At 49.5% G+C, this 26,185-nt stretch overlaps 1 protein-coding gene across 8 annotated transcripts in view; it reads left to right on the top strand.

Moving 5' to 3' along the window:
- The window catches only part of TRIM9 (tripartite motif containing 9), a 70,742-nt gene that overhangs the window by 1,502 nt on the left and 43,055 nt on the right, over positions 1 to 26,185 (top strand). The window lies entirely within an intron of this gene.

Genomic DNA, 26,185 nt, shown 5'->3' on the forward strand with positions numbered 1-26,185 from the left:
GCTTCAGCTTGACTCCATCCACCCCGCTGCCTCCCTCCCTCCTCGCACCAGCAACCCCCTCGCCGAGGGAACTGGGGCAGAAACGACTGGGATGCAGGCAGGCAGGATGCAAGGGGATGGTCATCACTCCTGATGGCCTCAAGCTGTGTCAGGGGAGGTTTAGATTGGATATTAGGATATTAGGAAAAATTTCTTTACCGAAAAGCGTGGTCAGGCATTGGAACAGGCTGCCCAGGGAGGTGGTGGAGTCATGATCCCTGGAGGTGTTAAAAAAACGTGTAGTCGTGGCACTTGGGGCCATGGTTCAGGAGGCCTGGGGGTGTTGGCTTGGGGATTGGACTTGATCCTAGATGTCTTTTCCAACCTTAATGATTCTATGATTTGATGAACATTGGAATAATTGTCCTCTGCTCGAGCAAATCAGTGCTGGCAGGAGCAGGTGGAGGGACCTGTGATGAGGAGCTGGGGTGAGATGGGGAGGTGCATGGCTCCCCTGCCAAAAGAGGCTCAGCCAGATCGCTTCCCAGGAGCGGCCCCACTGCGCTTTGGCGGGCTGCATGGTGGCACGCAGCTCCGTGAAGGATGCGGACCGCTGGGCTGCAGCTGTGCACCCCGTGTTGGGTCAGTGGGGTGCGTGCAGGGAACAGACCGTCACTTGGCCTCCTTGAGAGGGCTGGGAGAAGAGAGTCACCCCATTACATTGTGGTGTGGGAGGAAGGGGTACGGTGGTGCCTGTTGCTGCTGGAAAGGGCTTGTACTGATGCTCTTCTACTGGGAGGAGGAACATCTCCTCCGTGGCTTTCCTGCACTGTTATGAAGATCAAGTCCATGTGCTAGAGCAGTTTTGGTGTCCCATGCCCTTGTCCTTATGCATGGGTGCAGTCACTGCTCCCAACTGCTGTTGGGCTGGCCGGGGTGCACCGTGGCACAAGTAACTGCTGACCTGCTCACAGGAGCACAGGGGCTCTTCTTCACTGGAGCTCACATCGGGTGCTGTGAGCATCTCGCTCCTCTTGCCTGTTATGAAACCCAGTAAGTGCTTGCCGTGCGAGAGCTGCCGGTTCTGCAGAGTCTGGTCCTCCTGGCCCGGCTCTTGGTGGAGGATGAACCTGTTCAGTCTGTGCTGACACAGAGCAGGAATGGAGCCGGGTCCAGATGTCAGTAGCATTCTCCAAAAAAAGAGAAATTTAATGGGTACCAGGCCTTTTTGTGAGGTTTTGGCTTCACCTTCCTGCTTTGATTCAGGTGCAGCAAGGCACTTAGATACACGCGTGAGCGTCTGGACAACTCTGTATGCAAGTACTCAGCTACTTCAGGTTCAGTCCTTGTGTTCTTGATTAGGACAGCTTATTCTTCCTCGAATGCTTAGCTTTTCTTTCAAAACACCTTTTCACGGGGGAGAGCTTTAGCAGTGCATTGTTTCATTGATGTAGCTGACAGACACGGAACCGTAATTTGAAACGATGATTTTAATGCAATTTCTCTAACATTTTTGGAAATCAGAAAGTGAAGTCACACCTGCCTTGAGTCAGTCAGTGTCTGTGCAGGCGGTCAAAATGGTTTTTTTTTGATATGACAGTGCAGGGGTTTGCTGCAACTTCCCGATGTTTGCTTGTTAGGGGAGGGAACAGAGTCTGCTGAGTCGGTTGTGGCAGTACAGTGTGATTGAGGGAGCAATTTCGGAATTGCTCCCTGAGATACTGTGTGGCTGAATCACGGGGAGAAGCTGTTGACATTTCAAGCTTTATCCTGGTTGGGACTGGGCATTAGGAACCAAACCACCTGTGGATTTGAGCCAGTGAACCTCCTGCAAAAGTGTCTGGGTGTCATTTTCTTGAAGGGACAAGCCTTTGGCAGTAAGATAAACTTGCCGAAAGGGTGACTGTCCCTTTCTCCCTGATGTTTTTGCTGTGATGAGTAGTTGTCATGAGTACCTACAGCTCACAGGAAAGGACAGAGCCATCAGCTCTTGACTTCTCCACAATTCTAACACTGCTCTGTGCAAAATATTCTTTGGGATATATCTGTGCTCTTAATTTCTGACCTGAGGAGACTCTGATTCTCGCCGCAGTCTGCGATGACCCGGGAGTGCCTTGATGAGCTGTTGTTCTTGAAAGCAGTGTTCATGCGTCAGTATGTGATTGCCGGGCCCTAGGCAATCGCTGTTAAGTGCAGCGTGCTTGGCTTTGGAAAGGAGACCAAAGGGCTTTTTACAGACCTCTTCGGAAACTGCCCCAAATTTTGCTGTCCTCTGACAGAGCGCTGATTGTGTGGTTCTCGCAGATGATCGTTTCAAAATAATCTGTGCCGAGGCACAATCAAACATAATTGAGGGAGCTAGGATTTCTAAGCTGGACACAGATCATGGGAAATCCTTTCTCTTCCTATCTTCCTTTCAGGACAGCTGTTGGGAGAGGGGTAAATATTCACAGAAAGACAGAGGAAAATGACTTTTTAATCTGAATTGTCCCAGTTTTGTACATATATTGCAGCTGTCTGGATTTTATCCTGACAAGCTGGAGTGCTGCTTGGGATGTTAAAAGCAGCAACACAAGATGGAGCTGAATCATTTATTCTTTGCGCATTCAAGTCCTTCTTGCTTTTGCTGGCGAGTGCAGGCTCAGCAGCTTGCTAATGGCTATTTTATATATATATATAGATAGATAGATACATACATACATACATACATACGTATACAAACAGACTGGAAGGGACCTCCAGGGTCACACAGTCCAGTCCCCAGCTATCTCTGACAGCCCTGAAATTCCATTCTTCAGCTGATCAAGCTCTGTCTTAAAAATATTTTACCCATGCCAATGCATGTTGGAAAGGTCTCCCAGAAGTTCATGGTAATAGCTTTAAGCAGGTTTGAAAGCTTTTTGAGTTAGGCAATGGAGAGGCAGTGATGTAGGGTGCCTGTCTCTCATAGGGTGTCAGGTTGTTGCCCAGCGCTGTTATATCTGGCTGTCCTCTGCAGAGTCCCTGGGACTTCTCACCCCATGGCTGGACATCCCCCCCGCGGTGGGTCACGCCTGCCAGAAGCTGCTTTCGTCTTTGAGATCAGTACCCCACCGCAGCAAACATGGATTTACCAAGCACAGAAAGAGGTTGAAGAGGTCAGTGGTCCCATGGTGAACAGTGGTGCAAGCCTCTGCTCTCTTTTTGGGCAGTCAAGCAAGAAGCTTCCCTCTGCTTTGGCTTGGGATCATGGGTTTTATTTACAGGGGATCATGGGGCTCTGCCTCTTTTCTCCACTAGCATCTCTTACACTTTCCTTCTGCTTTAAACCAAGACTGGGGTGGGACCGCTGTCTGCACTGCCTTGACATGGAAAGAGGAGCAGGTTAGGCAGCCTGTCCAGCTCCTCTTGCAGCGAAGCAGAAACAGGTCTTGACTTCAGTAAAAGGTAAATAGTGCTCTCAGTTATATTTTCACGTGGGATTTAATCCCATCCTACCCAGGATGGGATTGCCCAGGCTGAAGACAAACTTTCCCCTGATTGCAAACCCCTGCAGCATCTCCGCATAGATTGTGGTAGAGACCAACCCTGTAAACTGACATTACGCACTCTGTTGAATGAGCTGCAATGATTGTTAGCAGTCAGAGGCTAATTAGCAGAGATACTCCCTAGACCTCAGCTCCTCCTGACTGTCACTAGAACAGATGGGGTGAAGGATGCGGGGGAACTCTTCTTTCAAGAATCAAAAATCCTATGTACACTAGGCTTGGCTTCGTTCCAGTTGGTTTGCACATCTGGGGTGAACCAGGGGGTGGAAAACACCACCAGTGCCTCTTGGTTTCTGCCCAGGGGACAGCGGGCAGTGCCAAGACAGTGACAAGCAGACAGCGTTATTCATTAGCTTGCTTGGCTGGGCCCCTGCGTTGGCTGCCACAGAATCTTTTGTGGGGAGTCGCTTTCTTGAGGCATCCTGAAAGTACTGCTCTTGGGTCCATGGGAATTCCTGTAGCCCACAGCACCTGTGGGAAGTATCCAGGGAGCTGCTGCATGACAAAGAGCTGTTTGCATTTGCAAAGTAAAATATTTGCTGGTAAAACAGAAGCAGTGAGAACCCTTAATCCTTTCCTGTTGCAAGCAATGTGCTTTGCCAAGCCTTGCTTTGATGGCCTTCCCACATCCCACCTCCCTTGCTCCATCACCTACCATCTGCAGCAGCAGGGTCTCTCCTGTCCTTCTCTGGCAATGCCAAACAGCTTTCCCAACTGCTCCATGCAGCAAACAGGCTGAGATGCTTTGAAGTAGGAAAAAAGCAAAGAAACATCACTGAGGTCGGTGGATTTACACCACCAGCATGTGTCTATCCAGGATCTGGAGGTGATGCTGCCTTTTTTCTACTAATTCATTTAGGAGAAGAGCTGTCTGTCAGGTGGCTCTTTCCTCTGCACTTGCTGCAGCTAACAGAGTAAGGAGCAACCACAAATATCATGTTAATCAACGGTAATGCAGAACATCAAGTCCTACAAGGCGTTCTTGGAGCCCAAGTGGCTCTTGATGCCAGGAGATGTCCTCTTAGTTATTTGCAAATGGAAGTGGGCCCAGGGCCATCTCGGAGCGGGTGTAAATCACTGCAGCTTCATCAGTTCCAGTGAGAAGTCCAAAAATACACCGACCTGACAGGGCGATGCTGTGTTGTACCATCTGTGCTCAGCCTCTCCAAAGGCTTTTAAGCATCTCAATGTGCAGACTGGTGTCTGGTGGGATCTGTCCTCATCCAGAAGGCTCCTGCGCTCTGTAAATATCAAAACATTTCCATTCTCCCCGCGCAGTTGTATCTGATTTTTTTTCTCTTCTCTTGGCCACTTTATGAATGAAGGATTCCACCGGCTTAATATTTCTTGCTGCATTTACTGTGGTGCACGTCAGGAACACCACAGCTGAGGTGGGTGAAAAATTAGCCCATGGGCTAATTCTTGCCTCTCTTTCATGGAAATTTCAACACCCAGAGTGTGTCACCCAGATATTCTCCTGTCGCCTGAAAAACCAGGAGAATTAGCAAGCAGAGCAAACTCTGTACCTGGTGTTAAGTAAATGACATGAAAGTGAGAAAAAAAGGCATTGTTTTTTATTTACCAGGTTCCACGAGATGCACTCGGAGAGCTGACAGCGGTGCAGGGTGGATCTTGGTCGGGAACATGTTCTCAAGAGGCTTATGGGGCTGCTCTGCTTTGCTTATCCCCACTCTTCTAAATAAATCAGCATTCAAAAGTTCAGGTTTCTAGAGGGAAAACTTTGCTTGGTGTCACTTGCCAGACCCTGTTCACGTATGACCACAAAATCCTCTGAAGGGTTGCAGTGTACTTTCTGGGGAGGCAGCACTTACCATTTGGAGATATTTTCGTTCTCTGTCCTAAAGTTTGAAGGAATTTTCTGCATCCCTTGATTAACTTGCATGATTCACCTACATACTAATTTAAAGGAGAGTGCTTTTGAATTGGATACACTCTTCCCAGCTGTATTAAAGAATAATTAAAAAAAAAAAAAGGCAGTTGAATCATTATAACTCCCTAATTCTCAAAACTGCTCTTTTGACAGCCTTGTTCCCTGCTTTATTTTTGGGATGAGGCATTCTGTGTGGCTGTGGTATGCATTTTACCTGTTAAATTGGCTTATAAATAAGCCAGCTCATTCTCTGTTCATTCAGATAGTCCTACTGGGATGAATTGGATAAATATCTATTTAGAGCAAGCACATAACCCAAGGAGAGCTCATGGTACAAATCTCTGGTGACGCTAGCTCAGGTAGTGTCCTAGAAGGAGAGGCAGAGGCTGGTGTGTTAGGAGCTCCAAGCTGAACATGCCCAGGTCTCTCAGCCTTTCCTCATAAGGGAGATGCTCCAGTCCCCTGAGCATCCTGGTAACTCTCCGCTGGACTTGCTCAAGCAGTTCCACATCATTCTTAAACTGGGGGGCCCAGAACTGGACGCAGCACCCCAGATGTGGCCTCACTGGGGCAGAGCAGAGGGGGAGGAGAACCTCCCTCGCCCTGCTGGCCACACTCCTTTCCATGCCCCCCAGGACACCGCTGGCCCCCTTGGCCCCAAGGGCCCGGTGCTGGCTCAGGGTCACCTCGCTGCCCCCCAGCACCCCCAGGGCCTCTCAGCAGAGCCGCTCTCCAGCAGGTCCCCCCCAGCCTGTGCTGGTGCGGGGGGCTGTTCCTCCCCAGGGGCAGGACCTGGCACTGGCTCTTGTTGAATTTCATGAAGTTCCCCTCGGCCCAGCTCTCCAGCCTGTCCAGGTCAAGAGTAAAGCAATGGTACTAAAGCACTCTGGATGAACGTTTCTCAAATTCTCATGGACCATCCAAGTTGTAACTGAAAAGACTGTGCAAGTAGGATGGTTTGGTAAATGGGTGCTCTGGGATCACCGACGAGGGGTGGCTTGCTGGATGGGGGTATTACTGGGTAGTCATAAAAAGCAAAGCTATTAACTTTTCTAACAAGGAGACATAGGTATGTAGAAACTGCGCCCAACCCTCACCTGTACCAGTGGCTCCTCGCTGATGAATGCAGAAAGGAGATATGTCAGTTTATGATGCAAAAGAGACCAGAGCCAAGAACAGCGTGTCAAAGGATTCCACTTTCCTCTTCAAATGAAGATTTTGTTGGCGGTCTGAACTAACTCGCATTTTGGCTTCAGAATTGGTTGCAGATTTTGGGGACAAACTGACCTGGAGCTGGCTGGAAAAGCTCAGTGGAAGCTCAACATTTTTGATAAGAGCAGAATTTCTAGCTAGAAAGAATAAGACCAAGTTAATTTTGAAATTGTCGTGAGCCAGCATCTGGCTGTAGCAACAAGCAAGAGCAGAGAGGCCCTTGGGTGTGAGGGGTGATACCAAACTGTGACACAGTAGGCACAGCACGGACCAGGCTTTGGGTTATGGTTTTTTGCATTTGTTAAGCCATCAAATCCCCCGCATTACAGAAAAGCAGGGGTGTTAATAGGTGCGCACTCAGTTCTGTAACACAGTCAGCAGAAAGCGCTTTGGAAGGGATCTAACAGTTGAGGGATTTCCCATCAGCGTTAATTACCCTTTCCCCTTTACTACCGTTATATTAGTTGATGGATTTTAAAAAAAGGATGGGAACTGGATGTTAATACGGCACGCACGGTTGTTGCCTGGAGTGCCGTGGGCTGGAGCCGTGCTTGCCTTTGCCCATCAGCACGAGGTCAGGTCCGCAGCTGGTGTGGATCTCGGAGCGCAGCTCCACTGATGCGGCAGCACCGAGCCATTCGAGTGGAAGATCGCATTTGCAACTTCGAATGCTTCATGCGGAGATCCCAGCCTGGGTGCCCACGCTGGGGCCGACGCTTCTTCCAGCTTGCAGAGGACGCGGAATGACTAAACACCTCACCAAATACCAAATTATTTCCATGAACCTTGGAACTGTGGCACATCTTTTGACCAGTGATCCCCCCCCCTTTTTTTTTTGGGGGGGGGGGGGGGGGGGTGGGGTGGGTGTGTGTCGGACCCTTGCATTTAGTTTAATTTTTCCCTTTCCCCTGGCTGGTCTTTCTGGATTCATGCCATCGGTTCCCTTCTCTTACGGCGGTGCCCTGCGGCAGGATTGTTTAGTGTGTGTGAATTAATGACGGCTTATGGCTGTGCTTTCAGCTCAAGGGTGCATAGTGCGTCCACAGCATCACTTGTTCAAGCCTGTGCTGTGGAACTGCAGCTGCTTTCCACCTGCAGCTGTTGGGGTCTTCTCTGATGAAATCCCTCTGTCTTCCCAGATAACCAATGCCCCTTGACTCAAGAAGCATTAATTCACTAATTCTTTTAACCTCACCGCTTTCCTCCTCCCTGCTCTTTACCTCTTGACCTTTGCAGGCATCAGCTGTAGATGATGAAAAGAACGGCTGCTCCTGGCCCAGCACTTGGTGCCTTGGCTGCCTGGGGTCTCTGTCCCTTTGCTAGCTGGGGGCTTTGCTATGCTGGTGGGCTTTCTGCTTGGGAAGGACCTTTCTGTCTGTAAGGCAGGTTCAGAGGTCTGGTTTTGGTTCCAGGGAGTTGTTAGGAATGCATCCTTTTCCAAACAAGTTTCTCTGATTTTATGCCATGGTGTCTCCATTGGAGTGTGTAAAGCTGGGAGAAGCGGAGGGTTGTGTCAAGCTTTGAAATGGATCATTTCTTAAAAGGCATATTTATTGATTTCAGGAAGCAGACAGGCTGCTCTGGGGTCAGAGCCACCGTTCCCTTCCTCCCCTTCCTGGCTGGGCTGGGCTGTATCACCCAAAGCACCTGGTGACTCAGCCCAAAGCAGGGGAGGAGTGGGAAGATGCTGGAAAGCGTGGCTCCAGCTGTTTATATTGCAGCGAGTAAGGGAACTGTGGCAGCATTTCCCTGAGGATGCTGGAAAAAGAAGAGATGGGCTCATGGCTGTGACTGGAGGTCAGCTCTCCCTGCTGAGGATTTGCCTTGTGCTCCTGGACAAATAATTGCTTAGCTTCCCTGTCTGTCCTTTCCCCTGCCTCGGACTGCTCTAGCTTGTCCAAAGCTGCCTCTTAGAAACATATATTTAGCACAGCTCCCTTCCTCCAGCCCAGCAACCCAATCATAGTCTAATGCAAATTCATAACCAAGCACCTTCTGTGACATGTGGAGATGTAGTGAGAACTTCCAACAGTGCAGAGGGTATCGGAGCTGCCAGGGCTGGATGAAATCCCATTGAGGACATAATGAGAGCACCAGCCTCCCTCCCTGGGAAAGCACTTCCATACATGCTCAGTATTAAATTGAAGTCACAGAGATTTAAGGGCATGACTTAAATGCTTTCTGGAGTTGGGGTGTCTGAAATGGTAAGCGGGTGAGAACTCTTGGTGTGCAAACGGCGTCGGATTAACTGCGTGCTGGGTGAGAGCTGGCGTTTCCCTTGGCTCGCTGACAGATGCCACTGTTTCCTGGGAACACAGCGCTCTTTCTTTGGCAGGGTGCAAGATAGAAGTGTAAAACAAGCCTTGACTTCCATGGCAAAGCCAGTAAAGTCTTAGTCTTGCTGTCTGAGGAAGCAGACAAAATGCCACTCTGATTGTCCCACATATATTTTATTGGTGCTCCTTTGTAGTTGAGCCGACTGCCTCTTTCTTCTGCCATTTTTAATCTACAGCCAGCTCTTTGTGAGGGTCTTTTCTAGGAGGAGCAGCAGCGGTGGTTCAAGTTGTGCTGTTGCATAAAACCCAGTCAGCTCTGCAGCTCAGATGTGGCCGAGTTTGTCCTGTATCCTTCCCGCAGCAACACTTCTTCCATCTTGACATTGAATCCCCTGGAAATGAGGACCTCAAAGGTGTTTGCTTAGGTCTGTGCTGCCATCGGCCCACAGCTCAGTGAATCAGAGCAAGTGCGTAGACACAGTTTCTCACCTATGAGATTATTTCTCACTTCCCCCAGAGCACAGCAGTTAAAATTTGTTGTTGGCTTAAAAAAAAAAATCCTATACCCGCAAAGAGTTGTGGTTTTGTGTCATTTTAAATTTTCCCCTCTGGCTGCTCAGCAGGATGGAGGGGAGCTGAGTGCTGCACCTTCCCCTCTGCTCTGCTAATGGCAGATGACAGCTCAGATCAAGGGGCAAGAAGGTTATTTGATCGTATTGACTGTGTGTATCGTGCTGTGCTTCTGGAGCTACGAACCAGACAACAGATCAGTCAATCCATCTGTGACCTGGGCAATGGTTAGGCTCTCTATTGATTTCCTACCACGGCGCCGGGTTGCCAGGTGGTGATGGGTATGCAGGAATCAGCACCAAGGAGGATCCTTCCTCCATTTCTGGCTGGCAGGTAACTGACCCACGTCTCTGCTGGGCACACCCTGCTGACCAGGCAAGCTGACCAGCTGCCTGTTGCAGTGGGTTTCTGGCTCATGCTGCTGTGCCCCAGGTATTTGCATTCGGCAGATGTGCCAGGTGTGGCTGACTGGCCTGACGTGTGACCCCTTGATGAGCTGTGAGCCCTAGGTAGGTGCCAGAGGAAGGCCACTGTGCTGCTCTGCTGCTGGGACGTCTCATCATTGCGTGAAGCCTGGAGGAATGCATCTGTTGCAGGGGAGAAAGGTGAGGAAAGGGAAGGAAGGTAGGATCCCACCCTGTGGGCTCAGCTGCTTTGTCCTTCCCCACCTTGCAGCTGCAGCGCTTCAGCAGCTGGGGAGGGTCCAGGGACAGTGGAGTGCTGTTTAGTAGGGCTAAGTCTGACTCCTTTCCTAACTGCTCTCAGGAGGAATAGGCCTTTTCCCCCTAGCAATGGAGGGAGTGTAAGGAGTTCTACCTGATGAGACTGAACCTCATTTGATAAACCCTCTTTATGATTGAACTAGAGCCATTTTCTAATTGCAGCGAGTCAGCTGGCTCCAGTATGCTGTGAGAACAAATGCAGAAGGATTTTGTTTTGAAACAACCCCATTTCTGTTCAGGGAAAAGATATTTTGTTCAACTATAGCGCAGTTCTTAGTGCATAGCGAGCAAAAGCACGGCGCAATGCAGCGGGAGGAGGAACAAGCAAGCCACGTCTTCTCGGTAGTACACTGAGACTTGCACGAGTAGGTTATCATGGGGAAAAATGCCAAAGCTGGTGGAGCTGTTTCTGTAGTGCTTTAGCTGGCTTTTAGCTCGCGTCTCAGGTTTGATTTCCAGGGTTTTGTAGCTGTCTGGGTGCTGGTAGCTGCATGGTCAGCCTTCCCCTGAGACTGGGCACTGTTGGAAGTGAAGTCTGTGCTCAGGATCTCAGAAAGCACTGGAAGTGAAGTAGTGAGATCAGATTTATGTGCAGGTGCTCTTTACCCCAGGCTCCTGCCCTATTTCTCAGCTGGAGTAAATCAACATGGATTCATTGACTTAAGTGTCTTCCTCCCTGAGCACGATCCTTTCCCTGTGACTCCTCCACAAGCAAGGGGAATACACAGCCTGCTTCAAACACGAGTGTGACCTGGGGGAATACCTCCTGCAATTTTGTAATGTTTCTTTTGCTGAGTGGGGAAAGTGGGACGTGTTTATGGGGCTGGTGCAGTTCCTGGGATTGTTTGCAACTCGGCAGAAACAATGGCAGGAGGATGACGCTGCGCAAGGTCATTTGTGGCAATTAGCACAGATCATCTTTCTGCAGGAGCTCATGCACTTGGCATTTGGCATCGCCGTTCATCTTGTGATGCATCAGAAGGAAAGTTGGGGGAATAATTGACGTCACAACTGCAGCGGGCTTTGTGTGGCAGGAAAAAAGTCCTTCCTGCCATATGCCACAGATCTGGCTTCAATAAAGCTGTAAATTGTTACAGTTGTCATGAGTCACGTCAGGTCCAAGAGTCTTGGGTTTTACAAACCAGCCTGTGGCCCCAGTAAGATCTGGGCGGGAGGGACAGACTTTTTAGCAGGGCCTGTTGCTATATGAGAAAGGGTAATGGTTTTAAACTAAAAGAGGGTAGATTCAGACTAGATATAAGGAAGAAATTTTTTACAATGAGGGTGGTGAGGTGCTGAAACTGGTTGCCCAGAGAGGTGGCCGATGCCCCATCCCTGGAAACATCCAAGGCCAGGTTGGACGGGGCTCTGAGCAACCTGATTGAGTTGAAGATGTCCCTGCTCATGGCAGGGGGTTGGACTAGATGGCCTCTAAAGGTCCCTTCCAACCCAAACCATTCTGTGATTCTATGACAGTTGAGCAGTTTGATGCCAAATGGGTCTGGAATGGAAATGTGCAGAACTTGATAGTCTTTTAAGACGTGGCTAGGGCCTTGTGCAGATGTTGCTATCGAACGCCACTCACTGCAGCGATTTGTCCCATTTCCATTCCACGCTTGTGATGAGAGTTGACAGAAACCCAATGATCGACCTATATACCCTTGCAAAACTGGAGGCTTTCTATGGTTGCCCAGCCCCAGCGTATGGCACCTGGCCGGCACTCGGCATGTGATCTGAACTGCCCACAGTGGTCCTCCCCAGCGCCTGATGAAGGCTGTCAATCGCATGCACCCAAGGGCTTCAGCATCCCCCGGTCCTGCAAGGGCTCCTTGGGGCTTTATCATTGGCTTGGTGGTGATTCCCTACTGCAGAGAGCAGCCGTACTGTCAAATGAGAGGAAAGGTGCTAGCAGGAAAGTAAGCAAGTTGAGCTCATATTTAATCAGGAGGCTGGGATTGGAAGGGTGGGATGCTGGAGTTTTTCATCACCTGGCATGTGGCCTGGTGGCTTCCAGCAGAGATCACCAAGGCTGTCTGAAGGGTACCAGGCAGTGTGATTTATTCAGAGTTGTCTTCAGGTAGGTCGTGGAACAGTTCCCTTCTAGTGTGTGTGTTTTTCATCACCTCGTATGTTATAAACAATAAAAGGAGTGTAATTTAAAATAAAAACATACAAATAGAGTTTGTATTTATGCAGCTGCCAGGTGTTAAGCCATTCCAGAAGAGTTTATATCACAGCAGGATTCCTGAACCCAAGAAAATATCTACTTTACTTGTATGTGCCCCAAAATACATTTGATTTAAATTAAATACAATGAAGCTTATGGGACCAACATCATCACCTGGCGAGAGAACATGTGCTGCAGTGTTGAGTTCGGGGGACCTGTGCTGATTTAGAGTGTCTGAGATTCTGCTATAATATATGACCTATTAATAAATGTGCTTACCAGGGATCTGGAGCAGAGTTATGTGCCTCATGACCATCTCCGTGAAAAGCTTTTAACCTCGGCAAAATCTTTACAAAATCAATATTTATTATATTGCAGTCATTTTGTTTAAATAGACAGTTTACTTGGTTTGGGGTCTCCGAGTTGATTTGCAGTTACAGTTTGAAGGAGCCAATAGATCTCTGAATATAAGTAATATCACAAATGTGTGTCGAATGTGTAATTTAAGGCCAGATTCTGCCTCCTTCGTTCATGCAGAGCGGTCTGTGCCATCAGGGATAACCGTGGTAGCTTGAAGCGATTTACTCCTTCGGTGTGAGGTCGGTGGAATTTGACTCTGGAAATGTATATGCAATTGGTAGGTAATTTATGTAACAGTTTATGTAACAACTTAACTGCATTCACAATTTTGCATGTGCATATAGACATTAATCTACCTTTTCGTTACTGAGAATATTTTAAAAGCAGGTTGCTTCAATGACTGCACAGCTCTGCAATAAAGCCTCAGTATTTATTCTGAGACAGAGTTGATACGTAGATGATTATTTTTAATGTATGTGTTCAGAGTGGCAGATAATACAGTCTATAATTAAATACCGGTAACATCCCTGGCCCTCGGCAAGCTATATGGAGATGATGGGATTTGAATGAGGCAGGCGGAGGAAGAGCAGATGGGGGAGAAGGGTTTCTTGTTCCGCTGAGAAGCGTTTTGGCCCCAGCTCTACACAGCCCTCCATACGCTCCCTCCAGCACATCCACGGGTGGCTGGTTTCCAGCGGCCTTGGTCTGGCTGGGCCCTCGGGTGCCCAGGGGGGATGAGGTTCGTGTGGGGAGCACCGTGACCACACTGATGCAGCATCCCTAAAGGGCAGTGGGTGGGAGGACCTGCTCGTGTGCCCCTCTGAGTAGGGCTTCCACATGCACGCTTAAGCAAGCCCTCAGGTTGCACTGCTTTATTTGCCTTGCAAAACTGAGATTTTATTTCAGGGCTGTTATAGCATGAAATACATTCCTCCTCTTAAGGGCTCATCCTGTGGAACACAGGTGCTGCCTCGGTGGCTTTCCACAATGGAAGTGCCTGCGATGGCTCGGAGCCCACAGTGCTGTTTGCTCCTGGGACCGCCGCATTCACAGCGAGTACGTTTTGTTGCTGCTTTCCTGGGAGCCTTATCAGCCCTTTCCTGTGCTTGAGAGGAAGAGGAGGACAGGCCTGGGAAAGCTTTGCTTGATGAGCTGGGTTTCCCTTCTATAGTCAAAAGTGGTTATAAGTTTAAATAGAAACATTTTTAAGTAAGTCAAAATCTTCAAGGATCTAAGCTGCAACCCAAAGGAACAGGCCCTGGCACCTCTGTAACTTACCGCCCTGCCTTGCAACGTGCCACTGAAAAAAGCCCAAACGTGACATTTTAGATTTATATTAGAAACATTTGCCTTCAGAGCCTTTGTCCTTTACTTCTTCCAAGCTGTCGTGAGAAGCAACCACAGCCTTTTCACAGTACCAGTGCATTGAAGCCGGCAGTGCTAGAGATGAAGATGGGTATGTGTGCTGCCCCGTACAGCTTTCTGCCCGGAGCTGGGTGGTACAGACAGACCAAGGAGCGTGGGGGAGTGATGGGACAAGCCCAGGCTCATCTTGTGTATATAAACCAAGGAGTCATGGCAGGGACACTCAAGCTGACCACCTGGGAGCTAATTAAGAGTCAGGGCTAATGAGCTCAGGCAGAGCACTGGGCTAATCCCACTAGACTAGGTCTGTTTTTCATCCAGCTCTGTGGGATGGACATCCCAGCTCAGACACCCATGGGAGTCCCTGCACCCTTCTCTTCTGCACCTAATGAAACTAATACCTGGCAGAGCACCTTTGAACCCTGTCAGGCTACGTGAAGCCCCTCTGCTACATGTACAGGCTGCTGCTCAGATGCCTCTTCTCCTGAGCAGGTACTCTTTGCTTACCAATGAGGTTCTTGCTGCACCAGACAAGAATTAAGTAGCAGGAGGAGTGAAACTCATCTAAGATTCGCTTCTGGCGCTGCTCATCCACATAGCCTAGCAGTGGGGAGAGCAAAGAGCATTTTAACAAGCTGCTTCCAGCCCCTGCCAGTGCATTGTGGTGTGTTTGTTTTCCACACCCGGGAGATCCTCTCCCATTCTCTTTAATGTTTGTCGGCGTCGTGGCAGAGCTGGAGACTGGAATAACAGAGCTCCCAAGATGCTGCGGACCACTGCTGTGAGCCGGCCAGCTTAGTGCTGGGTTTGAAGCTGAGCTTATAAATATTACTCAAGTACCTATATCTTCAAAAGTTTCAAACCCTCAGCGTAGATGTTGCAAGAGACTTCTTTTCCCTCTGTTAAACCAGTGACTTAAAACAAACCCTTCACCTAAGTGGAGCTTTTGCTGACTTTGCAAAATGACAGCAGTTTCCCAGTGCTTGTTGAATAAAGATTGCACAAGGTCTGCGGAGACTCTTTTTTTAAAAAAGAGGAAAAAATGTTTTTCCTGTAGAAGAGATCAAATTTGTCACTTCCAACTGTGTTTGTACTTTTGTGGTATAAAAGGGCTTTTGTGTGTAAAGGTAAATACTGCACAGCGTTGTCTGAGATTTGAGATACCGCCTGCTAATCCCGCATGCAGCTCCTTACAAGGCAGCTTACAATTTAAGACGACCATTTGATGTGCCTTCTGTGAAAAAAGCCTGCCTCTCACCCCTTTTTCTGCTCACATATTTAAATTAGGAGAGTTTCTCTAGTATTTTTCTTTACCTTGATAGCTCTCAAGTTAAAAATCACATGTTCCTATTGGGTTGTCTCATTACCGTAGCTAGCAACAGCAGCAAGTCAGAGACCAAGGTGATGGGCTTCTTATTATAATGATTGTTACTTATTAGGAGCGCTGTGCATCCCCTGTCTTCTCTTCTGATTTACCAGAGGTGCCAGTCAGCTCTCAGCTGGGAGGTGTAACCTGCTGCCTAGTGACCCTGAGGGGCTCGGTTTGGAGATGTTACAGTATTTTCCATGCAGCATCCCTCCTGCCCTGCACCCTGTCTTGGCTGCCAGCTTGGAATTGGGCCTTGCTCTGGCATCTCATGGCCCCCTTCAGCTGTCACACCCCAAGGAGAGATCACCATCACTTCTGTGTCACCCCTGACTGTCCTTTCACTGTCACAAGCTGTTTGATCTCCTCAGGCCCTTCAGGCATCTCCCACATTACTTCCCTGGCCTCTTGGAAGCTCCTTTCCCATAAAGTGGGTGGCAGAGGAGAGAGGCAGCTCTTGTTTTGGGGCCCCATTCCTCAGCACCATTTTCTCCCTTCTCTGCTGCTTCTCATCTGGTCTTTGGGCTTCTGAGCACGTTGGGAACCTCATTCCCATGGTTGTTTATAAGGGTTTAAATGATTACTCATCATACATTAGACCTGCTGATGCTTTAATAGGAGAATGAGGGAGCAGTGGCTCCTGCAAGGTGGTCACAATACCTGCTCGAGGTAAAGGAGAACTGACTTCTATCCCCTCTCCCACTCAAGCAGAGCCAGCACAGAAGCAAGTGTTAGGTATATCTGGATTTTTAAAGGTGTCATCATCAGCTGGAGGAAACCCTGTGCATGGTGAGCACGTAACCAGGGTCTTGTGCAGGTCTTTGGACTGAGATGCAATATGTTTGCTAGTCCCCCCCAAGACTTCGCCTCCCTCTTTTGCAGTTGCCCTGTATCTCCTGCCCTCCCCAGCTTTCCCCGCTCTTCCATACTGCCTCTGCCGGGCTGCCTCTCTCCCAGTTTCTGTGGTGGCCATTGCCTCTCCTCAGCCCAGCTGAGAGGTAACTGTCCTTGCACAGGGGAGCTGGATCCATCCTGCAAAGGTGCAGAAGTCTCTTGCACACCTCAGTTTTTTTCTCATTTTGCTATTTCCCAAGCATCCTTTTTCATTTCACACTGGCTGGAGGTGATTGCTATGTGAATCTTCCCATGTTCTTCCTGGCTGGAGCTCACATCTATTTCTCATGCATGTTTATGGCCACAAAGATATCTTAGAGCTGGTTTGATTCCTACTCTTAGTAGAAACCTCATTTGCTGGTCCAGGGTTATTCCTCCTTCACGTGATGAGATTTTGTTGCTTTAGTCTGCTGTGCCCCGTGGCAGGCTCCCTGGCTTGGCTCTCCATCCACCTGGCTGTGCTTGGATCCCAGCCACACATCTGAAGTCCTTGCAGAAGCCAAGTTTCTCGAGGCCCTCCAAAGCGACAGGTGCCAGCTTGGCGAGGCTTGGGCTCCCTCCGGAGTGAGCCCCGGCCTTGCTGGCGAAGCCTCCGCTGCAACAGCATGCGAGAGTCCAACATCTAGGTGTATCCTCCCCATGCTGAGACAGGATATTATTCTCTAGAGACTTCTAGAGGTATTTATTGTATTTGTGGGTCCTTTTCTCCTCAGGCTGGTTTTTCTTTAAGGTCTTGGGAGCACTTCTTTCTTTCCGCTCAGAAAAAACCCAACCCTATTACTGAAGTAAATGTGGATTTTTCCCCCCTCCCATCCCTTGGTACTTCCTGGATTCTTCAATTCTTCATAAATAATCATGAATGATTCAGTGAGTCCATTAACTGCTTTCCTCATGACAGTAAGATGTATTGCAGAGCTCCAGTGATTCAGATATCCTTTGGTTCTGGGTACGGAGCCCCCTCACCTCCTCATCTCTGTAGATACACTGACAAGTTCTTCATTACTTCATAATTAGCCGTACGTCCTTTCTTATTAAAGAATAATTTTTAAAGGCACTCACTATCTCAGCTCTTCCAGAATTATTGATTTATTCTTCTTTTTTTATTAATGGGTCTACAATCTTCTCATAATCCATCCAGTTCATTTGGTTAGCCTTCCCGATAACGGCTTTCATCCTCCCCTGCCTACACCCTTCCTAGTCCCATACTGCCTTCAAGTGCTTTTGGCACTCCGTGCTTCTCTCTGTGGTTTATTTTCATTGAAAATCTTAGTGTGGGATCTCAAGTGGCCACTTCAAACACGTCTTCTGAGCTCGAGGGACTGGGTTTTCCAAGGGCTTATTCCTGAATTGCATTAGGAGAGCCGGAACTTGAAATCCTCAGAGGTTTTAAATCTTTGCACTTGCTGAATTCACACCTTCCTGCACTGCCCTGCGCCTTTGCTCTGGGCACCTACCTTTGGTAGGCTCTGTCCTGGAGCAACCTGGTATTAAACCACTTCCACCACCATCTGCTTGTTCCTTCCTGCCTTGTGCTGTGCCACATTGCCCTGCTTCCAAAGGGGATTATAGGCCTGCAAGCCAGCAAGTGAGGAGACCAGAGGTCTGGGTCTTCCCCCTCTCGGTACCCTTTCAGTGCTCCTGAGCAAACAGGACACCTGCAGAGTTGCTCTGTTGGTTTCACCATGGCGTCCTCTATGCAACCAGGGAGGCCTGGGGACCTCAGGGTACTGCGTGTGCCGGGGCAAAAAAACATCGTGTGTCCCAAGGGATTGATTTAATGGAGTCTGGAGCAAATTGCTGCAGCCACTGGACATATCCTGAGTTTACTGGAGCAACGTTGACCTGTCTGGCCTTGCTGCTGGGAGCAAATAGCTTCTAGGGGGTTTGGGGTTTGCAGTGCTGCCGAGCCTGTCTGCCTGAGGCCATCTCCAACACCCAGCCAGAGGAAGACGAGGGGCCTGCGAAATGCCGCCGTGCACATGAAATATGGGGATAGAGCATCTAGCGTGTGCGCAGTCTGCTCCCTGTCTGAGCTAGACTCTTGATTACTCTTAGTCGGGGGTAGGATGATTTCCCATCTCTGCTTTTCCCTGTAAATCCTGTTTCCTCCTTGTTTTGAAGTCTCTGGGATCCAGACTGGCTTTTTGGGTATCTACAGCACCGAAAGTGATCTGGTTGTCTCATGTTTTGTGAGTAATCCCAAATCCAACATTTTCCAACTTGGGAAACTTGGATCCAGATGTAGGGGGTCAGATCACAGTGCCTGGAGAAGGGAGTAAACAGAGGAGAAAGGCTGGATTTACTGTGGTTTTCCTGCACTTGAGGTGAGATCTGAGCTTCCTTGCTTTGCTCTAAGTGCTTTCCTGGCAGCAGCCACCAGAGCATCTCTGCTGCTGCTGCTGTGGTGAGTGTTGTGTTCCCAGTGCTCTGGTATCCATGGTGATGGGAAGTATTTCTAAAGTGGTGCTTCAAAGGAAATATGAAATCCTGGTCCTTGGACCTGCCCTTTGATCTCTGTTGCACCTGCCCTTGGTTTTCTCCTCAGAGAACAGAAGGAGCCCCCCCACTATGCACAGCAGTTTGGTTTAAATGAGCAGGAGCTTGGTGCATGCCTGCAGAGCCTCCCCTCTGCCCCAAGGGGAAAGAGGAACCGCTCTCGGAGAAATTGCACACGTAGAGGTAGGACTACACGAAGGCCCAGGGGTCTGGCAGTGGCCTTGCTCTTCTGAAGAGCCTGGAGCTGCTTTGCCCCCACACAGAAACCCCAGTGGGTGACTAGGTGGGAGCACCTCTGCTCAGGCAGAGATGTTCACGGCAGACGAAAGCTCTTTTTTTAGTAATACAGCTTTGGTCATAGAAAACTTCAGGTTAGAAGGGACCTGAGAGAGCTCATATCCAGCATTCTGCCCAGAAGCCGCAGCAATAACTGAAGGAGACAGTAAGCTCAGCCTGGGATAAGTCCCTCTGGCCTCTGCTTCTTTAGAGAGACAAGAGAAGAAATAATGCCAAACCTACAATCCCTGCAATTTCCCAGGCACAAGAAATGCTTCGGTGCTGCTGAAGCTCCTTGTCTCTTGCCTGGGCTGGCTGGAGCCTGCAAGAGGCTCATGGCTGAAAGCAAACACCTGAAGTGGTGGTCTCCAGAGACCAGTTTCCCATCCTGTTGAAGAAGGAAGGAACGAAGCAGAAAGGCCAGTCAATCCATATGCATCTTGATTTCATTTCCCCCTTTCTTCTCCTGCTGCCGCCCTATGATACCAGCAGTCTTATTAAAAGCAGAAAGCATAAAATTAGTAATAATTTGCTGATGTTCTGTTGCTAGTGAAGTCTTGTCTGCCAGTGACTGTTAGCAAAGCAGAGATCTCCTGGCGCTGCAACTGTCTGCTGAGCGTGCTGGCTGACCCAGATGGGCTGGATAAGTCAGATGGGCTGTTCGTCTGTGCCCTCTGCACATCCCCGGGAGAGCTGCCCTGCTGTGGGGGGGGTGAAACGGCTCCTAAGCAGTGGCACCTTGCAGCTGAGCATATTAAGGTGATGTCCCAGTATCCATACAGGCTGGGGAATGAAGGGATGGAGAGCAGCCCTGCAGAGAAGGACTTGGGGGTACTGGTGGATGAGAAGTTGGACCTGACCCAGCAATGTGCGCTTGCAGCCCAGACACCCAATTGTCCCCTGGGCTGCATCCCCAGCTGCGTGGGCAGCAGGGCGAGGGGTAGATTCTGGCACTCTGCTCCACTCCGGTGAGACCCCCCTGCAGTGCTGCGTCCAGCTCTGGGGTTCTCAGCACAGGACAGACATGGACCTGTTGGAGCGGGTCCAGAGGAGGCCACAAAAATGATCCGAGGGCAGGAGCACCTCTGCTACGAGGACAGGCTGAGAGAGTTGGGGTTGTTCAGCCTGGAGAGGAGAAGGCTCCAGGGAGACCTTCTTGTGGCCTTCCAGTGCTTAAAGGGGGACTATAGGAAGGATGGGGGCAACCTCTTTAGCAAGGCCTGTTGTGACAGGACAAGGGGTGATGGCTTTAAACTAAAGCAGGGTAGATTCAGGCTAGATATAAGGAATACATTTTTCATGATGGGGGTGGTGAAACCCTGGCCCAGGTTGCCCAGAGAGGTGGTCGATGCCCCATCCCTGGAAACATCCAAGGCCCGGCAGGACGGGGCTCTGAGCAACCTGATCGAGTTGAAGATGTCCCTGCTCATGGCAGGGGGTTGGACTAGATGGCCTCTAAAGGTACCTTCCAACCCAAACCGTTCTGTGATTCTATGTCTGCCCTAGCCCATTTCAGTATACTAAACAGCAGGGCACAGCTGTTTTGGTCGGTATTGCCTGCGGTTCATCCATTGCGCAGGGGTTTGTGGCAGAGCCGGAGCTCGCTGATGTTTCCTAGAGATGTGAGGGAGAGCTCAGGACAGCTGCTGGAAACGCTCAGGTCCCCGAAGTGTGTTTCACTGATGGCTCTGGGCATCCTTGTTACACAGAACATCTCTGGAGAGTCAACGTTTTGCTTTTATGCTCATCAGGCACTCACTGTTAAACACGAGCTTTAAAGCACTAGCCAAGAGCAACATTTAGGAAAAAAACAGAAACAAAGAACCCACATTCTCTTAAAAATATGTCAGAGAAGCAGAGAGGGAGGGGTTTTCTGTGTACTCTGAGGTTAGGTGGGTAGTGATGAGATGATAATACCCTGTGATTTATTTGCTCAAGTACCAGAGACAGCACAGTCAACTGAAGGCCTCGGAGGAGAGCACAAGAAACACTCCAAAAGGTGCTGTGAGCTATCCTGTGAGTAGGGGAAGGTCATGCTGGCGCAGCCTCAGCTGGCAAATGGTGATGGTGCGGGGCACCCAGGCATCGAGGCAGTTGCAAACCATGGTCATAGTGTGCAGGGAGAGTGGCTGGGGTGACCACAGGGGAGAGAACAAATGAGGTGGGTGGGCATGTGTGGAGCAGAGAAGAGGAGGTTGGAGAGGGGGATTGAGGTGGTCTTTAAGCCTATAGCAGGTTGTTGCAGGCTTTGTATTTCCATGAATGCATCAAAAAGTTTAGTGCTTAAATTGTAGCAGTGGAAATGTAGTGAAATCTGAGGGTGCCAGGGCAGTGGCACAGGCTGCCCAGAGAGGCTGTGGGGTCCCTTCCCTGGAGACATTTAAAGCCCGCCTAGACGCGGTCCTGTGCCCCCTCCTCTGGTGTGCCTGCTCACGCAGGGGGTTGGACGGGATGATCTCCAGAGGGCCCATCCAACCCCCACCATCCTGGGATTCTGGGATTCTGTGAAATTTACCCTTCTCTTGGAGCAGGCTTTGTGATTGGGAGTTTTAGCATATGGGCAATGGCCAGAATAAGTGCTAATACAATCTCCTTCAACAGGTATTAGCCAGTATCCCATTGGGGATTATCAAACTGGGAAGTATGGCCTAAGGCTGAGAACATTTAGATTTGAGAGAGTGATGGAAACAACCAACTGTGGGCTGTAGTCCTTCAGTGCTGCTGCTGTTTCACTTCAGCACATGCCAGCCCGCTTTCCGTGGGGGCAGATGGTTAAGAACAAATAGCCGGAAGGAACACACACAGAAGAGCAATAGTCTTGTAATTGTGTAGGACTTTGGATGTGCCCAAGGTAAGATTTGAGTGGGAGAGGAGATACTTTTTATTATGCTAGTTTAGTTGGGAAAGGCAGACACCAGCCCATCCTCCGAGGCTGCAGCATCAAGGATTCATTAGGAGATGCCAGCAGATGGGTTGTCTGCAAGGCCATGATGCAGCCCTACTTTGTGGAGATGCTGGGGGGATGTACGTGCTTCCTCCCGTTGAAGGGAAAGCCTGTGTGTTGATAGCCAAAGGGAATGAGATGCCATCTCCCATCTGCGCTGTTGAAAACCTCCCGTCAGCTAAGTCCATGAGTGCTTGCCGATGTTCTGTAAAATCCCATTTTTGGTCAGCAGCCAAAGAGGCAAAGGGCTGTGAAATGAGAAGCTGCTGATGAGGAACCGGGCCGGGATCTCTGACAGCCGTGGTGCGTTGCCGGCTCGGTTCAGGTGGCCGGTGAGATACCGACAGGACTGACAGCACACAGAGCCACAAGGATGCTGTGTGACTGTTTGATGTCTGTCTGCATGCTCTTGTTGTTTGACAGCTACGCTTTTACTTCTGTATGAAGGACATGAGGCCTCCTTAGGCTAGGTGCCCACCCACCCAGCTGCCCCAGAGCTTTCTGATCCACACTGGGAGGAGATGGGAGAAGCGGACTTGCCCAGCACCAAGCTGGTCACCTATGGTAGAGCAGAGCTTGGACTCCAGGCCTCCTGGATGCCGTATCAGGACCACATTCAGTAGGAAGGCGGTTCCGCTGAGCTGCCCTCTGTGGCAGGACGTTGTGGTTGTCAGCGGTGGCGCTGATGAGTTGCTGTTGTTCTCCCGCCAGCCGCAGCGGGTGCACTGAGTGCCGGCCGATCGCAGCGATGGGGCGTATTCCTTTACCTTAGTGCCTCAGTGAGTACGGCTCAGAGCTGAAGAGTGCAATACAATTTGCATTTCTAGGCAATTAAATGTCAAAACAAAGTCAAGATGTTGGCTAGCTGTCAAGCCTGTTTACAACTGTGTCAGACTACAGCACGCAGATGGTTATTAAAGGCCATAGGACAAGACAAAAGGATGGTCAATACACTCACTGCAGAAAGAGGAATTGCCCCATGGGGCTCTCAACCTGATTTCTCCTGTGTTTGGGCCAGGACTGGTAAAAATCATTGTTTATGCAGTTAATCAGGTTTAAGTTTAACTCCAAACAAAGTAATCAGATTTAAGGACTTAATGCAATAATGGAATGGAAGAGCTAAAGTGTGAGTAACCACAGAGGCAAGCTGAGTGGGAAGGCAGTAATTGGATTGAAGGCAGATGGAGCATAATTTTAAGGCAGAAAGCATTCAGATCTGCAGTGTGCACCTTCCTGGATATTAGGCAATGCCAGGACCGTGCATGCAGCCCGGGTGACTGCGTAGGGGAAGATGCTTGGTGCTCGCACACAGCAGTGGCCTGGCATCTATGTACTCTTGTGCTAACTGTACCCCAAAAAGTTGGTGTGCTGATCCCCTGGCAGCTTCCCCTGCAGGCTGATGGTCTTGTTTTGTTTGCATGCTTGTGCATCCATAGCACCTTTATTCTGTACAGGACATGGATCATAACCTGAGTCTTTGCTTACATGTTTTTCCATGCACCTTGGAGAAGAATGGGGTCTAAGGGGACAGAGTTTGCCTGGTGGGACTTTCCTCACCATTCAGAGGAATGTCCCCCTGATTTTTTGAATAAAAAGATGCTGGAGTAGTTTGTGCCGTTCCAGCCTAGCCAGACCCAAACCTTTCCCTTCTGCTGACCTGACTGGAAGTGGTTTAAAGCTCCTTGACCTTTTCTGGCAGTCCTTCCCCTAGTGCTCATCTGTCTGCATAAGAAAGAGCATTTTATTACATCCCTGGGGAGCTCATTTTGTTCTGGATGGACTCAAGCCCTCCGGCACTCCTTGAGCCTGAAGGAGGAGGGAGGTCAAGCGGAGCACTGGTCTGAGGGGTGTTTGCTAGGTAGATGGCAGCAGGTTGCTGCTGCATTACTTTTCCTTCGTTGTGAGGGATACTGAACCTCTATTCTGTTCGCTGGGCATTTTCACAATGCACAGGTAGGTTTAAGGAATTCTGCAAGAAAAATAATGAGAGGATCTTGCTGGGAAAACATAGGCCAAAACTGTTTGTCTCAGTATGGATGCAGCCCTGGTGATGGACCCATCCTCTACGTGTTACAGCCTTGAGCCTTTTACAGCAGTGAGCTGAAGCAAAGAGAGGGTTTTGCTGCTTCATGTATGTAATTAACACTGGCCATAACACCGTCGCTGTTTCACATCCTACTCTTCATGTCATGGGCATGTGAGAGTCCTTGGGAAGAGCTGACAAGTTTGATGTTCCCAGAGCATCATGCAGAGGCCTCCTTTGATGTTTGCCATTGACCAGAGAGGCTGCTTCTCTGACTCTAAAGCTCTGGTGGGAATTCATAGCACCCCACATCCTCTCGCTTCCCCGCAACCAGCGCTGCATTTGCCACGTGGCTAGAATGAGCCTGTTCCTGCTGCCCTGTTTGGGAGCTAAAGGTCTTAGCACAAGGCATGCTTGCATGAACAGCTGGGCGATGGGCCTTGCCTGGACATGTGCCTGACAGACAGTTGGTAGAGGTGGCCAGACATGCCATGCTCACAGGACAGAAACAGTGGCACCTTGGTCATATGGTGACTATACACCTAGTCCTATGATGGATGTATGGCCTTCCACCTCCCTAAGAGGCTCTGTTGCCTCCCCTGAGGTCTTCCACTAGCTTGTGGGAGGAATGGTGCAGAAGAACCTTCTCTCAGAGGGTGTTATTGGTGCAGTCCTTTGCATCCCAAAGTAGTTCTCCCAGAGAGCAAAGGCTGCTCTTGGGCACAGCAGTGTGGTGGGACAGAAGGTGGCCTGATGTCCAGGCTTTTGCCTTGCAGCAACTTTTGCTCCTGTAAATTCATTTTTAGGAAAGTTAAAGAATGTATCTCAGATTCTGTCTGTGCTGGACAACGGGAATTTTCTTTGGTGAGACAAACAGCAACAGCCAGAGGATTTGTTTGATCTTAATGGAGAAAGTAAGCGCTGTTTGGCCCGGTTCTCCTGCCGACATGAGGCCAAGCAAGAGCATTTCTGTTAAGGGTGAGGCCGTGTGTCAGCATGCTATCACCAGGGGAGTTGCCGTGACCCGCTCTTCCCTGTGCAGAGCAGGGAGTGGAGAGCTGGATGGATGCCACACCCGTGCATTCCTTTATCCCTCACAAAAATGCTGGTTTTAAGCCCAATCCTCCAGGTTCTCCTACTTTTGCAGCCTGCCTGAAAGCACCTAAAAAGAGTCCATGCTCTTACCAGTGCATTCCCACTGAGCTACTTGTCTTTTTATCTTGTTCCACCTCCTCCACTGCCCCTTGTTTAATTCCAGACCCCTTGTAGAGGCAGCTCCCTCTCCGATGTGCCCCGGGGTGGTCCCTGAAGCTGGCTTCTTGGGCTTGCTTTGTGTGTGTTGAGCTCAGGACACAAGTTGAGTGCCTAATACCTGTTCCCTTATGTCTTCTACACCATGGAAAGGGGAATCGAGGGCTCAGAGACTTATTCAGAGTGAAGGGAAAACACCACAAGAGCATTGATCTAAGGAGGGATCAGCTGCCCTAGAGATTATCTGCTAAGCAGCCTTCTAAGGAAATGCAGTGTCTGGTTTTATTAACCGCCTTTCTCTCTAAGGCTGTGCAATGAATTTATTACTTTTTAAAACAATAATAATGCTATTTCTGTGGTGGCCCGAGATGTGGAAGACCTTGTTTGATGAGCCAGTTCCTTCTGACCTGCAGAGTACTCCTCCAGAAGCTGCACTCCATGCTTTCCGAGGCTGATTATAACTAGATCAGTTGCCTTGATTACCTTGCACAGCCGAATGTTATTACTCTCAATATTTGCCATGCACTGACTTCCTCAGGAGCTGTGCAGCAGACCAGTGGGTAACTGTATGTCAATAAGCCATCTCTCTGTTTCCCTCCTGGATGCTTTTTCAGGGCTGGTTCTACATTAGTAAGGGTAGCAAAGGAAAGCAGCGTTAATGGCAGCTCTGGGTAACATGCATCTCACTTTCCAGGGCACCAGGAAGCCAAATTTCTGCAGTTTCCCTTCAGCACAGGCTCATTTTCTGGTTTTTTTTCTGGGTATTCCTAGTAGTCCGTCTGCAATGCATCCCTAGGGGAGGAATATCTGTTGATCAGGCCAGAACATGCCTGATTTCAGCAGGCAGCCCCAGTGACGTTAGGAGG

Source organism: Phalacrocorax carbo, chromosome 9 (assembly GCF_963921805.1).
Source record: "Phalacrocorax carbo chromosome 9, bPhaCar2.1, whole genome shotgun sequence".
Classification (NCBI taxonomy): domain Eukaryota; kingdom Metazoa; phylum Chordata; class Aves; order Suliformes; family Phalacrocoracidae; genus Phalacrocorax; species Phalacrocorax carbo.